The sequence below is a fragment of the Dendrobates tinctorius genome, unplaced genomic scaffold (genome assembly GCF_039654945.1).
Source record: "Dendrobates tinctorius isolate UK_male_01 unplaced genomic scaffold, ASM3965494v1 ptg000254l, whole genome shotgun sequence".
NCBI classification, from domain to species: domain Eukaryota; kingdom Metazoa; phylum Chordata; class Amphibia; order Anura; family Dendrobatidae; genus Dendrobates; species Dendrobates tinctorius.
Window position 1 is genome coordinate 19,077,341 of NW_027361921.1, and position 18,241 is coordinate 19,095,581.

The 18,241-nt window shown below is 47.9% G+C and overlaps 1 protein-coding gene across 2 annotated transcripts in view; it reads left to right on the top strand.

Moving 5' to 3' along the window:
* PTH2R (parathyroid hormone 2 receptor) overlaps positions 1–18,241 on the top strand; it is a 2,104,896-nt gene that overhangs the window by 37,889 nt on the left and 2,048,766 nt on the right. The window lies entirely within an intron of this gene.

Here is an 18,241-nt window from a genome sequence, read left to right on the forward strand (position 1 = left end):
TTAACCCATTAGGTGCGTCACAGGAATATTTTTGAATATTTAAAAAGAAATGAACATCTAACTTTTTTTCACAAAAAAAATACTTCAGGTTCAATTTTTTTTATTTTACCAAGGGTAACAGGAGAAATTGGACTGCAAAAGTTATTGTGCAATTTGTCCTGAGTACGCTGATACCTGATTTGTGGGGGGGAACGACTGTTTCGGCGCATGGCAGAGCTCAGAATGGAAGGAGCGCCGTTTGACTTTTTCAATGCAAAATTGGCTGGAATTCAGATCGGACACCATGTCACATTTGGAGAGTCCCTGATGTACCTAAACAGTGGAAACCCCCTACAAGTGACCCCATTTTGGAAACTAGACCCCCCAAGGAACTTATCTAGATATGTGGTGAGAACTTTGAACCCACAAGGGCTTTACAGAAGTTTATAACGTACAGCAGTACAATTAAAAAATCATATTTTTTCCACAAAAATGATCTTTTCACCCCAATTTTTATTTTCCCAAGGGTAACAGGACCCTAAAAGTTATTGTGCAATTTGTCCTGAGTACGCTGATACCCCACATGTGGGGGTAAACCACTATTTTGGCGCATGGCAGAGCTCGGAAGGGAAGCAGCGCCATTTGACGTTTTTGGCTGGAATTGAGATCGGGCACCATGTCGCGTTTGGAAAACTCCTGATGTACCAAAAGAGTGGAAACCCCCCACAAATGACACCATTTTGGAAACTAGACCCCCTAAGGAACTTATCTAGATGTGTGGTGAGCACTTTGACCCCCCCAGTGCTTCACAGAAGTTTATAATGCCCGGGCGTGAAAATAAATAATTCGTATTTTTTCCACAAACATGATCTTTTAGTCACCATTTTTTTATTTTCCCAAGGGTACCAGGAGAAATTGGACCCCAAAAGTTGTTGTCCAATTTGTCCTGAGTATGCTGATACCCCATATGTGGGAGAAAACTACTGTATGGGCACACGTCGGGGCTCGGAAGGGAAGTAGTGACGTTTTGGAATGCAGACTTTGATGGAATGGTCTGCGGGTGTCATGTTGCCTTTGGAGAGCCCCTAATGTACCTAAACAGTGGAAACCCCCCACAAATGACACCATTTTGTAAACTAGACCCCCCAAGAAACTTATCTAGATGTGTGGTGAGCACTTTGAACCCCCCAGTGCTTCACAGAAGTTTATAACGCCCGGGCGTGAAAATAAAAAATTCGTATTTTTTCCACAAACATGATCTTTTAGTCACCATTTTTTTATTTTCCCAAGGGTACCAGGAGAAATTGCACCCCAAAAGTTGTTGTCCAATTTGTCCTGAGTATGCTGATACCCCATATGTGGGAGAAAACTACTGTATGGGCACACGTCGGGGCTCGGAAGGGAAGTAGTGACGTTTTGGAATGCAGACTTTGATGGAATGGTCTGCGGGTGTCATGTGCGTTTGGAGAGCCCCTGATGTACCTAAACTATTGAAACTCCCCACAAGTGACCCCATTTTGGACACTAGACCCCCCACGGAACTTATCTAGATGTGTGGTGAGCACTTTGAACCCCCAAGTGCTTCACAGAAGTTTATAACACTCGGACGTGAAAATAAAAAAATCATTTTTTTCCACAAAAATGATATTTTTGCCCCCAATTTTTTATTTTCCTAAGGGTAACAGGAGAAATTGGACCCCAAAAATTGTTTTGCAATTTGTCCTGAGTAGGCTGATACTCTACATGTGGGGGTAAAACACTGTTTGGGCGCATGGCAGAGCTTGGAAGGGAAGGAGCACCATTTGACTTTTTCAACTCAGAATTGGCTGGAATTGAGATCAGACGCCATGTTGCATTTGGAGAGCCCCTGATGTGCCCAAACAGTGGAAACCCCCAATTATAACTCCAACCCTAACCCCAACACACCCCTAACCCTAATCTGAGCCCTAGCCCTAGCCCTAACCCTAGCCCTAACCCTAGCCCTAACCCTAACCCTAACCCTAACCCTAGCCCTAACCCTAGCCCTAACCCTAGCCCTAACCCTAAGGCTGTGTGCACACGCTGCGGATTTTGCTGCGGTTCCGCAGCGGTTTTGGCTGCTGCGGACCCCAGTACCATGATTCCCTATGGGAATCAAAAACCGCAGTGCAGACGGTGCGGAATTTTCCGCGCGGATTATCTGCGGTTTTCAATCCGCAGAAAGAATTGACATGTCAATTCTTTCTGCGGATTCTCCTGCGGTTTGCCATCTCCTCTATTGAGGAGATGAAAAACCGCAGGACAAAACCGCAGAGCAATCTGCAGGTAAAACCGCAGGTCTTTTGACCTGCGGTTTCACCTGCGGATTTTACAAAATCCGCGTGGATGAATCCGCACCTAATCCGCAGCGTGTGCACACAGCCTTACCCTAACGGGAAAATGGAGATAAATACTTTTTTTTTTAGTTTTATTATTTTTCCCTAACTAAGGGGGTGATAACGGGGGGTTTGACTTACTTTTATGGCGGTTTTTATGTTTGGCGGCTGTCACACGCTAAAAGACGCTTTTTATTGTAAAATAGTTTTTGCATCACCACATTTTGAGAGCTATAATTTTTCCGTATTTTGACCCACTGAGTCATGTGAGGTCTTATTTTTTGCAGGACGAGTTGACGTTTTTATTGGTACCATTTTCGGGCACGTGACATTTTTTGATCGCTTTTTATTCCTATTTTTGGGACGCAGAATGAACAAAAACCAGCGTTTCATGAATTTCTTTTGGGGGGGTGCGTTTACACCGTTCCGCGTGCGGTAAAATTGATAAAGCGGTTTTATTCTTCGGGTCAGTACGGTTACAGCGATACCTCATTTAGGTCTTTTTTTATGTTTTTGTCGGTTTTATGCAATGAAAACTATTTTATATAAAAAATAATTATTTTTACATCGCTTTATTCTGGGAGCTATAACTTTTTTATTTTTTCGCTGATGATGCTGTGTCATGGCTCGTTTTTTGCGGGACAAGATGACGTTTTCAGTGGTACCATGGATATTTATATGCGTCTTTTTGATCGCGCGTTATTACACTTTTTGTTTGGCGGTATGATAATAAATCATTATTTTTTGCTTCGTTTTTTATTTTTATTTTTCAAGGGGTTCGCTAAAAGGGTTAACTAATGGGACAGTTTTATAGGGCGGGTCATTACGGACGCGGCGATACTTAATATGTGTACTTTTATTGTTTTTTTTTTTATTATTTTCAAAAAATGAATTTATTGGGGAATATTTTTTTTTTTTTTACTAATTTATTTGGCGATTTTTTTTTAAATTTATTTTTACATTTTTTTTTAATTTTTTTTTTACTTTATTACATAGTCCCAGGTGGGACATCACTGTCCTGTGACAGATCGCTGATCTGTCACATCACAGATCACTGTGACAGATCAGCAATCTGTCACAGGCATTGAAGCAGACTTCCTCTTGCCTGCGCTTTGCAGGCACTGAGGAAGCCAGCTTGCTCAGGTCCCCGAAGGCCCCCGTCGCCATCTTAGATTTGGGGGCCTGGAGGATAGGAGCCCCCCGCAGCAGCGCTGCACATTGCGCTGCCGTGGGGGGCTCAGGGAAGCACGGAGGGAGCCCCCTCCCTGCCGATGCTTCCCTTTAACTCCCGGTACACCGCGATCATGTTTGATCGCGGTGTGCAAGGGGTTAACGTGTCGGGGGCGGTCCGTGACCGCCCCTGACACATAGTGCCGGGTGTCAGCTGTGATAATCAGCTAACACCCGGCCGCAATCAGTGGCGCTCACCACGTGGGCGCCGCTGATCGCGGTAGACGCACTATCCCGTCCACGGTCATACGGGCCCGGGTACCGTGGACGGGATAGTACGTCGGATGTCAGGAAGGGGTTAAAGGTCACACAATAAAGGATGGGCAGATAACATGAGGCATGCGGGGAAAAAGACGGACTACAGCCGTTTCGCGTACACAGACGCTTTTGACCTGGACCTGTTGAAGCGTCCGTGTACGCGAAATGGCTGTCGTCCGTCTTTTTCCCCGCATGCCTCATGTTATCTGCCCATCCTTTATTCTGTGACCTTTAATGGCTGAATAAAGAAACACTGTACTGCAAATCTGGGTGAGTGCCGCATCTTTTTCCTTCTTTTACAAATTTAGCGTGTTTTTTCTGATGCTGCGCACCGTTATTCCCAGCAGTGTTTTACACACTGTGTGCCTGTGATTGATCCTCAACTTGTTGCTGGTGGATTAGAGCCTTGGTGCCATTCATCTGGGCTTTCTTTGAATTGAATTACATAAACAGTCAATGACTGCACTAGATGTAATAGTCTATCAGTAGCAATATCAACCAAGCCCATTTATCTTCTAAATTCCTCATAGGCTGTCACGAAGTGACTGGTCCTGTGTGACATGACCCAGCAATCGGTCGGTCAACAAACAGCAAACAGACAAGGGAACACCAGGGACACAATAACAATGGTGGGCCCTGCGATAGGGAACGGGGAAATGGACACCTCCTGAACTCTCCTGAGGCTGTGCCCTGGTCTGTCCTCACGTCCCTATACGGCTTCTTTCAAACCGTCGCAGAGCAGGATACTTTAGCCCTCACTTGCCCTGCACCTATCCCTCAGTAGGGAATTGGCAAGTGCGAACACTGGTCCCACCACTGCACTAATACAACACCAAGGGAAGAAATAACAAATGAGGTAAGACAAACAACACTTAGTTTTCTCTGCTGCAATGCATCGCACAGCAGAGTAAGGCACCTGATCACAGCATTCAGCTGAAGCACCACTACACCATAAAGCTCCTGTCTTCACCACTTTTGGTTTTAAAAGGACCTATATAACCAACAGTCAGCTGATGCAGCAGGTGACTTTTAAAAAGGAATGTGGGAGTAGTCACCATCTGCATTAGCAAACTCACCTAGCAATGCAATTACACCAGCGGCCACAGCGGCCACTGGGGTGGAAAACTGATGTTAAACCTCGATGGCCTGAAAGGAAAAAGTTTATATATGAGAATCCTAGATCTGACACAGATCCAAAAATGGATCACGACAGTACCCCTCCTTCAATGAGGGGCCTTTGGACCCTCAACACCGTACCTCACCAGAAAACAACCTACAATGAGGACGCTTCGATCCACCAGAGTTCTCAGGTTTATGGCAAATGTGGACCGATGGAGGTGACAATGTATGCTTCGGAGGCGCCACAAATCTCCAGAGCGCTGACCTGGGGAATGAGTTGTGTATGGTCATTACTGGGGGTAACTCCAGCTAGTAGGTCCCGGGGCCGAGAATGGCCGACACCCAATACGGCCCAATCACCCGAGAACTCCAGACCCCAGCAGCACAGTTCCACCAGATGTTTTTGGTAGACACACATATGTACTCATTCACACACAGGTCGGGACCTGAATGTTTATTGCCATGCACACGTTTGCCATAAGATGGTGAACTCTTCACAGAACTGACAACAGAGGCATCCCCCTGTGTCATCATACTCACACCCCCCAAAGCTCAGAAGGAACCACCACTCTCCTCTGGCCCCCTCCTCCTAAGAGGACTCCGACACTCAGGGTTAGCTTGTGGTGAGGATTGAGACTTGCTTCTACTCCCTGGCAGCACCTCTGCTACCCCCACTGGAGAAGAAGGGGATGGTTGTAGAATGACGACAGAGACAGTAGTCCTTGTCGTCATGAGCCCTCACACGACAGATCCCAGCTGACAACTTCCCTAGACCACCAATCTATGACTGGGTTGTGTCTTTTCAACCAAGGGAGGCCGAAAACGTTAGGTGACGGCATTCCCCCCAAGACGTAGCATGACAGGGAATCATCATGATGAGTCCCTATACGCAGATATATATCATCCACGACTTGGGTCAACTTCCCCTGGCTAAGTGGGACAGAGTCAATGGCCTGGACGCTTAGGTGTTTTGCTAGCGTCCTACACCTCAGGCCATGGGTCTGGACAAAGCGAGCATCCACCAGATTGACACCTGCTCCACTGTCCACAAGCACCGGTATACCCTCAGTTACCCCGTCAACCACCACTTCTGCTCACAATGTACACTGAAGGGAAAAACGGAGGAAATATTCACTCCCTGGTCGCCTCCCTCCACACAACCAGGGGTACGTGGCTTCCTAGGTGGCACAGATGTTTTGGCGCGAGCTGGGCACACCCTGATAAAATGACCAGTCTGCCCAGAGTAAAAACTTGCCCCCAAACCATGACGAACCGCAGGCAACACTGTTTGGGAACCAACTACTCCCACCTGCATTGGTTCCTCCGACTGCTCAGGTGTGTCCTCCTCCCTAGTAAGGACTACAGGGGGGCATATTAGCCAAATCCGCAAAAAAATCATCCACTGACTGTAGAGATGGTGAATCAGCCAGCAGGGAGAAGGCCCAGGATTGGGCATCACCCTTAAGAAGGGATATGATGAATCCCACCCATTTTTCCTCACTGCCTGATGAACAAGGGCAGAGCCTGAAGTACAACTTGCAGGCCTCCTGAAAAACCAAAAATGTATCTCTTCCACCAGAAAACCTGTTTAGGAGAGATATCTTACCTGAACCGAGGCCCCGAACCTCACCAACTGCTGCAGATGCTGCACCACTTCACCACACAGCACCCTACGCTCCTCAGTGAGGGTCTGAAGCAGTTGGGCAAAGGCCTGAAAAAATGGGTAGGTTGGTTATAATGTCACGAAGTGACTGGCCCTGTGTGACACGACCCGGCAATTGGTCGGTCACCAAACAGCAAACAAACAAGGGAACACCGGAGACAAAATAACAATGGTGGGCCCTGCGATAGGGAACGGGGAAATGAACACCTCCTGCACTCTCCTGAGGCTGTACCCTGGTCTATCCTGACGTCCCTATATGGCTTCTTTCAAACCGTAGCAGAGCAGGATACCTTAGCCCTCACTTACCCTCCACCTGTCCCTCAGTAGGGAATTGGAAAGTGCGGACACTGGTCCCACCGCTGCACTAATACAACACCAAGGGAAGAAATAACAAATGAGGTAAGACAAACCACATTTAGCTTTCTCTGCTGCAATGCACCGCATAGCAGAGTAAGTCACTCGATCACAGCATTCAGCTGAAGCACCACTGCACCAGAAAGCTCCTGTCTTCACCACGGTTGGTTTCAAAAGGACCTGTATAACCAACAGTCAGCTGATGCACCAGGTGACCTTTTAAAGGAATGTGGGAGTGGTCACCACCTGCATCAGCAAACTCACCTAGCAATGTAATTACACCAGCAGCCATCGGGGGGGGACACTGATGTTAACCCCCGATGGCCTGAAAGGAAAAAAGTTTATATATGAGAATCCTAGAACATAACACAGATCCAAAAATGAATCGTGACTTTGTTTTTTTATTAAAATTGCCAAATTATCTTTTTCAAAAATAGCATAATCACTAGTGTTGAGTAAATATTACGCGTTGCTCGGGTTTTCCCAAGCATGCTCGGGTGATCTCTGAGTATTCTGGCGTGCTCGAAGATTTAGTTTCAGTCACTGTAGCTGCATGATTTGCCCCCCATGACTAAACGTTTCGCAAGCCCTAAGCTGCTGTTGAGTCCTGAACTACTACCCCCTGCCATCTTGTGGTCATTTCTAGGTACTGCACTCTCTTGTCTGTCTTTCCTAGCTATCACCCTGCTGTCCTTGTCAATCTCCGTCCATAGTGCACAAACCGTTCCTTCCTACTTCCATTCACGTTTGTCCGTCAAGTCACCTTCCCCACACTCCCCCTTCCTTTGTCCATTGTCGTCCCGACAATCATACTTCCTACCTACGTCGTCCTGAAGCTTGTCCACAGTCTGTTGTCGGACCGGTCGTTGGGCCAAACCCGCTGTCCACGGGGGCCGAACCAAACCGGGAGCATCATGCTCCGAGCAACCTACTGCTACTCGCCGGCGCTCACGCCATGTGACAACTCCTTTCAGGTTGGCGAGGTCCACCCGAACTATTCTACGGCGTGTACCCCCCACTTTTCTCCCCTTCTACTACCTTCAGCTGTCTGGAATGCCAGGACCAAGGCCTGTTGTCTACCAGGTCATCACTGGCACCCACCCGTCCTTTTGGTGTGTCTGTGGTGTTGGGGACCTGACTGATGGACCACTGTCTGTTTCGATATCTCTCGTCTCTTTGTCCTTCACTTAAAAAGAGTCATGGTCGGCGTCTTTGTCACATCTACCTCGTACCCGGGACCTGTTACACACACATTTTTCTTTTTCTTAAAAACACTACTTACTAAACCAACTTTAACATACTGTTACTTTTACTTTAATAACAACAGGAGTTACTCAACTGGAGTAACCCCCTTTTTCTTTTTTTTCCCTCTCTCTTTTTTTTTGTTTTCTCCAACACAACATTTTCTCACAACACAACATCTTTGCTTAAAACGGAATATAAATGCTTCCCCTCCCTTTAGCATTAGTATCCTCTCCCCCACATCCCCGCTATGTCAGGAGAAAAAGGTCAAACAATAAAAACATTCTTTTTAACCTGGATGAAAAACTGTCCTCGTGGCCTGCACAACGGTGCAGCGGAATCCCGACAGTCCGGGCCATCTCCTGATAGCCAGTAGCAAGGGAGTTCCTAGGATGCAGGGAGAGTCTCTCTGGGTCCTTTTTATGGGGGCTAGTGGTCTTCGGGTTCAGCGATTACGGCTACTGCGTAGTAGCCGTGGGGACAGTACTCCTTGTAGTATGATACCAGGTCCTCCTCTCGCAACGCCCGGCCTTCTGGTCGGTTGCGAGGTCCCGAATGAACCCGTATCCCTTCTCCAGGTTAGTGTACATGAGCCACCCCATAGATTGTGAAACCACCATGCCAGCCTCCCCTCTCTCTTGGAGCAGGTTCCAGACTTCCTGCTCCCTGGCCTTTTTCTTCCGTATGACCTCCGCGACCCAGACGGAGGGTCCGATGTAGGCCCCGGAGTCCGGTGGGCGGGACACAGCCGAAGGTCAGAGCAGGGCAGAGGCGGCCGTCGATGTCGGCGGCCCAGCGACCGCTGGGGCCGGGCGGCGGGCAGGGGCAGCCGTGGTTCCCGGTGGGTAGGCCGCAGAGCCCGAGAAGCAGGCCGCAACCGACTCCGGGGGTGACGCAGATGCGGCCGCGTTGCAGACTGCGACCAGAGTCGCAGACAGGGCCGGAGTGGCAGCCGGCTTCAGGGAATGGGCCACTGCAGGCAGGTGGAACGCAGTAGTGTCGGCCGTGGGCTGGTTCCACACAGGCGACACCGGATGTGGCGCCGCCGGGCGGGGTGGCTCGGGGACGTGGGCGGAAGCGCAACTCAGCCCGGCGGAGGCCGCGGGGCCCTCCGCAGCTGGGCCTACAGCAACGCAGGAGGCCGTGCGGGGAGGCCGGGCGGTGGGGGCTGCTTGCAGAGCCAGGGGAACTCTCACCTTCCCCGGCACTGCAGCCTCCGACACATCACCCCGCGGCTCCTTCCGCAGCCGCTGATCTTCACCCCGCCGTCCGGCAGGGCTAGCCTCCAGGATCGTGGGTCCCGCGGGGAGGCTCCCAGGTGACATCTTCGGCGCCTGTTCCCGCAGGGTCCACAGTCGCTCCTCTTCTCCGCCCGATGTCTTGAGGACTGTCCGTGATTCCAGAAAGCAGGTCTCCCAGCGAGATTCGACCTCCCGACGCCACCGCCACTCCAGGCGTCCGAGGCCACGGCAATTGCAGCGCTGCATCCCGTCCGGTGGGCAACAGTTGAATGGCGCCAAGCAGCCGCAGGTGGTCTTCTCTCCCGGGCCACTCCTGGTCCTGGGTGGGGCGATGGCTGACTTCTCCACCCATCTGTCCGGGTCCAGTATGAGGGGGCGGCGGTCTCCAGCCACAAACCGCTCCCCCCAGGGGTACGATGGAGATGGCCCCAGTCCGACCAGAATAACTGCAAATGCCAGGGCCTCTTCCCGGCATTGGAGTACCACAGCCATGTTGATCGGCTTCTGGTACCACTCCGGATCTTCTGATGACAAGAGATGATCCGGAACAAAGTCTCCAAATTATAATCCACAGGTGAGCAGTTTTGTAATCCACAGGTATTTGTAATCCACAGGTGAACAGTTCTTTTAGAGCCCTCCTGGCGCAGGTCTGCCATGGAAGATGTCAAATTAGCAGCAGCGATCCTGCCGACTTTGCCAAAATGTGGTAGGGGCCGGGGTTGGGGGGTGGTCCACTGCTTACCACGTCCGGCCGACACAGACACCAGGTGAAGCAAGGACAAGATAGAGGCAGAGTTCAGTTGTAACAGTTCCAGATTTTATTCGTCGTCCTCCTGACGACCACAACCATGCACCGCAGCCTCTTTACAGTTCTCCGTCTCCAGGCCCGGGTACCTGCACCTTTCCTCCAGTCGAAGTAACGTCCCTCGCGGATCTTTTGCTGGGGCTGTCCTAGACCAATCTACCGCCAGCGCTTCACCTGCTCGAGGTCGTCGTCCAATCGGTACCCCCGGGGTCTCGTCTGTCCTGCGGTCCGTTGGGTCAGGGCCACCCCCCTGACTATCTCTTTCCTGTCAGTCCCCTAGTCAAGCTCTTCGCTGTTCTCCATCTTCTGCCGAGCTCCTCCCGGGACTAGCCTGCCTGGAGCCCCAACAGTCCTATTTATCCGCTCTCTCACTGGGAATTCCCCTCCTGGGTTCCTATCTCCCCGCCCCCCATGACTAAGCGTTGCTCAAGCCCTAAGCTGCTGTTGAGTCCTGAACTACTCCCCCTTGCCATCTTGTGGTCATTTCTAGGTACTGCACTCTCTTGTCTGTCTTTCCTAGCTATCACCCTGTTGTCCTTGTCAATCTCCGTCCATAGTGCACCAACCATTCCTTCCTACTTCCAGTCACGTCGGTCCATCAAGTCACCTTCCCCACAAATGGAGATCATGAATTAGATATGCCATTATTATAAAGAGGAATAAACTTAGTCAAATGTTTTCCACTTTCATTGCTACCTCCCAGATGTTTTGGTCTCTGACTCCTCTGGAGAAACAACTATTTGGACAGCAAATAGAGATTTCACATTCTGTTAAAGAAGCAAAAAATGTGAATATCTTTTTAATGGAATGATGCAGAGCAAAAAGCTGCAAAATTAGGGAAGCTCAGGAAGTTTTACAAGGTATTTAACTCAATTTTTTATAGCAAGTGACAGATCTTCTTTATAAATTTTATTGCTTGTCATGACTCTGGACAGGATGGTTCTGCCTTCATCCTGGTCAGGTTTAATTTTAGCTCTCATTTTAATGTTGGCAGTTCCTGGATTTGGTTTCAGTGATACTTCCATAAACTCTGTTTGTGGTTGCTGACCCAGGTTTCTCGTCCATAATCGATGTGCCTCTGTGCATGTGTGCCTTGATGTGTATGACCCCGTTTGTCCCCTGACTTTTGCCTTTGCATCCTGCTTTGTACTGCCCTGTCTATCCTGGTTATCTGACCCCTTGGCTTATCATCGTTTACCCTTTGTCTAATCCCTAGGTACCACACTCTCATCTGGCTTTTGACCCTTTGCTCTGTTTTAACTATGTTTACTTTCTGCGCCCTGTACTCCGCACGCTTAGTTGCCTTCCTTGTCCTCATGCGCAGTGACTCCACCCCCTTGTCAGGTGACTGACAAGTTTCAGGTCCTGTGCTCACTGCTTAGGCTCAGGTCCTTGTGCACTGTGTACATAGCTCCTTCACTCCCTGCGCTTGTGCACTTACTCCCTGATAGTACCCCCTATGCTGTGCCAGTGACACCTGCGGTGTCATCATATTGTCACCGACCCATACAAATTTTTCAGGGGAGTTTGTGTGTGTTTTTTATGGACCCACTGCATGCTGTTTCAGGATTTGCCAATTCCGACTGGAGGTTTATTAAAGAATTCTCTCAGGTGGTCAAACCCCTCACCTACTTGACACAAAAGGGGGCTGATGTTAAGAACTGGTCTACCTCAGCAGTAGCGACGTTTCTCACTCTGAAAAAATGCTTTTTGACTGCCCCATTTCTGGTTCAACCTGATCCATCTGAACCTTTTGTGGTGGAGATTGATGCCTCGGAGGTGAGGGTGGGGGCAGTGTTGTCCCAGGGGCCCACCACCTATCTGAGTCCATGTGCCTTCTTCTGCAAGAAGTTCTCCCTGGCGGAAAGAAATTATGACGTGGGTAATCGGGAACTTCTTGTGGTTAAGTAGGCCTTTGAAGAATGGAGGCATTTTTGGAGGGGGCTTACTGATCACAAGAACCTGGCATATATTTTGAGACTGCTAAAAGGATGACCCCTAGGCAAGCCCGATGGTCACTTTTTTTCCGCGATTCCAGTTCTCGATCACTTTATGTCTGAGATCCAAGAATGTGAAGGCCGATGCTTTGTCTCGAAGTCTGGATCAAGTTTCTCCCCCCGAGCCTCTATCCTCCATTCTTCAACCTGGGGGGTGGTGGCTGAGGTGTCTGCAGGTTTGGAATGGGAGATTCGGGAAGCACAGTATCGGGCTCCCCCGTCCAAGCCGGTGGGAAAATTGTTTGTTCCGGTTCAGCTTCGACTCAGAGTCCTCCAGGAGTTCCATAATTCGGCACTGAGTGGACATTCGGGGATTTCAGCTACTCATGGGGCCATCACGAGGGTTTTTGGTGGACCTCGCTTACGTCTGATGTGAGGAAGTTTGTGTCTGCCTGTGAAGTTTGTGCCCACGCTAAGAGTTCTCATAACCGGGCGGCTGGGGAATTTGTGCCTTTGCCAGTTCTTGATAGACCATGGACACATTTTTCCATGGATTTTATCACCAATCTTCCTCCCTCCAAAGATAATACTGTCATCTGGGTGGTGGTGAACAGGTTTAATGAAAGGTTTAAGCCAGCTCACCAGTAATTGGATGCAGAAACTCGGCGCTCCGTGCAGACCAACGTCAAAAGTATTTCAAGAAAAAAACAGTTTGGCTCCAGCTGCATAAAAATTTATTGGAACGGTTTAAAATTCGCTATAACACATAGCTCTCCAGGAAATAGCCACATGAAAGCAGATGCAGGTGTTATAGCGAATTTTAAACCGTTCCAATAAAGAAGAATTTTTATGCAGCTGGAGCCAAACTGGTTTTTAGTGAACAGGTTTACAAAGCAAGCACACTTTGTACCCTTAGTGGCACTACTGTCACGTGTACCTGTCCTGTGTGACACGATCCGCAGGTCGGTAACTGAAACAACAAGACAAAAGGTGAACACTGGGGAAACAGTTACAACGGTGGGCCCTGCAAAAGGCAATGGGGACGTGGAGACCTCCTGCACTCCCCTGAGGCAGTGTCCCTGAACACTCCTAACGTTCCCTATACAGGCTCTTGTCGCCGAGCTGGATACCTGAATCCCTCACTATCCCTGCACCTATCCCTTGCTAGGGAATTGGATAGTGCGGACATTGGTCCCACCGCTGCACTAATACACACGAAGGAAAAAGGGGAAAACGCCAAAACACTTATCTTTCTCTGCTGCAGTCACCAGGCAGCAGAGTGCAGCACCAGAGCAGCTTTCAGCAGTGGCTCGACACCTCAGAGCCAGCTGGTATTTTCACCATCTTTCTCTGCTGCAGTCACCAGGCAGCAGAGTTCAGCACCAGTTTCAGCAGTGGCTCGACACCTCAGAGCCAGCTGCTAACTTCACCAGGTTTCAACAGTGGCTCAACACCTCAGAGCCAGCTGCTCACTTCACCGTGGTTGGAATTCAAAAAGGAACTGCTATCACCAAACCTACTGATACACCATGTGACCTTATATAGGAAAAGGGAGTGGTCACATGAGCAGGGAAAGTAACAGACATGCAATAACACCTATGGCCACCGGGGTCAAAAACCACATATTAAGTCCCCAAAGGCCTGAAAAAAAAAGTTTTAACTGAGGGAATCCCGAATCTGACACAGATCCAAGAATTGGACTGTGACAACTACCTTCTGCCGAGACCTTGTCTAGGTTGCTCGTTCAACATGTGGTTCGTTTGCATGGTGTGCCCTTGAATGTGGTGTCTGACCGTGGTGTGCAGTTTGTGTCCAGGTTTTGGAGGGCGTTTTGTAAATGGTTGGGTTTTGAGTTGTCCTTTTCGTCTGCATACCATCCGGAGACCAATGGTCAGACCAAGTGGACCAATCAGTCGTTAGTGCAAAATTTGTTCTGTCTTGCCACGTCCAGTCAAGAGGACTGGTCCGACTCCTTGCCATTAGCAGAGTTTGTGTTCAGTAACTGTGTCAACCACTCCACAGGAATCTCCCCTTTCTTCTGTAATTATGGGTTTAAACCACACTTTGGGGAGTTTTCTCATCTGGACTGCAGTTGCCCGGTGGCTGATATTGCCGTTCAGCAGTTAGGGAATTTATGGCGGAAGGTCCAAAAGAATATTGAGGAGGCTCAGAGGAAGTTTAAGCTTTTTGCGGACAGGAGACGGACTGTGGGACTCATCCTTCAGGTTGGGGATAAAGTGTGGCTGTCCACCAGAAGCATTAAGCTTAAGGTTCCTTTGGCAAATTGGGACCTAAGTTTATTGGCCCTTCTGAGATCACGGAAGTGGTTAACCCAGTGACGTTTTGTTTTCGCCTTCCAGCATCTTTTAAGATCCCCAATGTATTCCATAGGGCCCTGTACTGTTTGTGTTTGTACTACCCTGCCTCTCCTAGATATCTGACCCCTTGGCTAGTCTCTGTTTACTCTTTGTCTAATCCCTAGATACCACACTCTCTTCTGGCTTTTGACTTTCGGCTCTCTTTTGACTATGTTTACTTTCTATGCCCTGTATGCCACGTGCTTAGTTGCCTTCCCTGTTCTCACATGCAATGACTCCACCCCCCTGGTCACTTGACTGCCTAGTTCCAGGTCCATTGCTTATTGCTTAGGCTCAGGTCCTTGCGCACTGTGTGTCTGGCTCCTTCACTCCCTGCACTCGTGCACGTACCCCCTGATAGCGCCCCCTAGGCTGCGTCAGTGACACCAGTGATGTCATCACATTACTATTTCATTTTTTAGAATTTGTAAAATAGATACCACATACAACTTAATTATCATGTAAATATAGCAAATTCATATTTTAAAAAAAATTGACTCTAAAGAACATTCAAAAAGACAATATTACATAATTTTAGTAGAACTAAACTCCAAAGCTACTGCCATGGTTCTGTAGATTAATGTACTGCCAGAAACAAAAACAACTAAAGCCAAGTGACTCTGCTGCATCAGGAATTAAAGGGAATCTGTTACCTCATTTTTGCCCTATGAGATGCGGCCACCGCCATCAGGAGCTTATCTACAGCATTCTGTAATGCTTTAGATAAGCCCATAATGTAACCTGAAAGATAAGAAAATCAAGTTAGATTATACTCACCCGAGGGTCTGGTCCGATTCGGCGCCTCCCATCTTCTAGTGATGTCCTCCTTCTGCCGCGGCTCCTGTACAGGCGTACTATATCTGCCCTATTGAGGGCAAAGTAAAGTACTGCAGTGCACAGGCGCCGGACCTCTCTGACCTTTCCCAGCGCCTGCGGATCTAAGGATCTAGATAAGCATGAACAATGGCCAATGACTAATAAAAGGGATTTAACAGGGAGAAATGCAAGATTCTACATCTGGGCAAGAAAAATGAAAATTATATTTATAGAATGGGAGGACTAGAACTAAGCAATAGAACTAGTGAAAAAGACTTGGGTATACTAAAACATCACAGACTGAATATGAGTCAACAGTGTGATGCAGCAGCAAAAATGGCAAATACAGTTCTAGGATGTTTTAAGAAAATCATAGAGTCTAGGTCACATAAGATCTAAGGGGTAGGGATTCTCCTTGTGGAGAGCGACATACCAGCTCTGGCTTGTCAAGGTAAGGAGGCTTATTCGCCATGCAATGCTCCTCTGGGAAATTTAATATGCAAATTGCCTCTTCAGAGAGAAAGAGGACTTTTACTCTACAGCGCCACCTATTGGTAGTAGCGATCCTACAAGTCACAATCAACCCTTTAACGAGTCTTGTAATATAACTTAGTATAACAGCCAAATCAGAATCTCAATTTGCAGACACGGTGTTTCGGGCTATTGGCCCTCATCAGTGCAAAGTATGTGAACTGATTTGGCTAGATGAGAGGCTCTGGACTGATGTCTAAGGGGTAAGGTTTTTCCTTGTGGAGAGTGAAATTGCAGCTCACCCCTTAGACCTCTCATCTAGCCAAATCAGTTCTCATACTTTGCACTGACGAGGGCCAATAGCCCGAAACACCATGTCTGCAAATTGAGATTCTGATTTGGCTTTTATCCTAAGTCATATTACAAGACTCGTTAAAGGGCTGATTGTGACTTGTAGGATCGCTACTACCAATATGTGGCGCTGTAGAGTAAAAGTCCTCTTTCTCTCTGAAGAGGCAATAGGTCACATAAAGCATTTTTCCCCCTCTACTCCTTCTTCATCAGGCTTCATCTGGAATACTGCGTACAGTTCTGTGCACCTCATTTTAAAAAAGACGTTGTTGAAGAACTAGAGCAAGTTCAGTAAACTGTTACCAGGTAAGCGGAATGCAATGTATGTCTTACGAATAACAGTTAAAGGATCTGGGAATGTTTAGCTTGCAAAAAATAAGGCTAATAGGAAACTTAATAGCTGTCTACAAATGTCTGAATGGATGTCACAGTGTAGAGGGATCATCAATATTCTTATTTGCACGTGGAAACATGAGAAGCAATGGAATGAAACTGAAAGGGAGAAGATAAATATTAATTATTAGAAAAAACTTTTTAACAGTGAAGGTGATCAATGGGTGGAACAGGCTGCCGTGATAGGTGGTGAATTTTCCTTCAATGGAAGTCTTTAACCCCTTTCTGACATCCGACGTAATATTCCTTACATGTGACCTGAGCCAATTTGACCATGGACGGAATATTACATCATAGCGATCGGCTGCGCTCATGGGGGGTTGCTCGCCCGATCGCGGCCGGGTGACAGATGATTCTCACAGACCACTCCCAGCAATTTAACCCCCAAAATACTGTGATCAAAAAAGATCGAAGCATTCTGGGAGCCAGTGTAGGGCTGATAGCCCCTCTGCCTTTGGATCGAAGATGCCGCTGCGTGACGTGGGGTCCCAAACATTGCCATGGTAAGCGAATGTCTTCATGATGACATCCAGGTCACCAGAGGTAGGAAACTTGTTGATCATGTGCAGTGCATGATCAACAAGTCTCCCTGTCAGTGCAGCACTGACAGCTTCTATGGTAAATTCTATATGGCAAATAGTTGTTATTATATAAAAGCACCAAAACATAAAAAATATAAATAAGGTGTCTCTGTAATCGTTCTGACCCAAAGAATTTAACTGCCTTATCAATTTTACCACACACGGAAAAGTATAAACGCCCCCTCCAAAAAGAAATTCATGAATTGCTGCTTTTTGCTCATTCTGTCTCCCAAAAATCGGAATAGAAAGCAATCAAAAAATGTCATGTGCTGAAAATGGTATCAATAAAAACATTAGCTCGTCCCACAAAAAACAAGATCTCACATGAAACTGTGGGCCAAAATATGGAAAAATTATAGCACTCAAAATGTTGTGATGCAAAAACTAGTTTTTGCAATAAAAAGCGTCTTTTAGCATGTGAGAGCAGACAAACAAAAAAACCCGCTATAAGGCTTCTTCACATGTCCTGATATTTTGGGTGCCAGTGTCCTTGTGTGTAATACTTCCAGCACACGTGTAGGATGTGTGTGCTGCATCATTACCACAAGGAGGAAGCCAGGGAAGAAGCATTACAGTAAGCGCTGTTCCTCAGCGCCAGGTGCTGAACACAGCTCTCATCAATCTCCCCTGCTCTGCTGGCGATCGGCGCGAGCAGGGAAGAATGATGAGAGTTACTTTTAAGTAAAAGACAGCAGGCGGTGGCCGATGGGACTATTACTCCCATCAGCCTACCCATGCTGCTGCTAATAACAGTGACAGCAGAAGCGGCAGATGGCAGTATTCATCTGCTGCTCCTGCACTGTAAATAAATACGGTAATTAAAAAGAAAACATAGTTGTTTTCAGCTTGGATGGTCACATTTTGGCATTATTTAAATAATTAAAAAACAGCATGGGGACCCCTCTATTCTTGATAACCAGCCTTGCTGAAGCTGACAGCTGAGGGTTTCAGCACCCACCTGTAACTTTTGCATGGCTGGTTATCAAAATAAGGGGGAACCCACGCTGTTTTTTTTTTAAATTGCCGTATTTCTCCCGGCAGAGCAGGGGAGAATGATGAGAGCTGTGTTCAGCACCCGTCATCGGGGAAC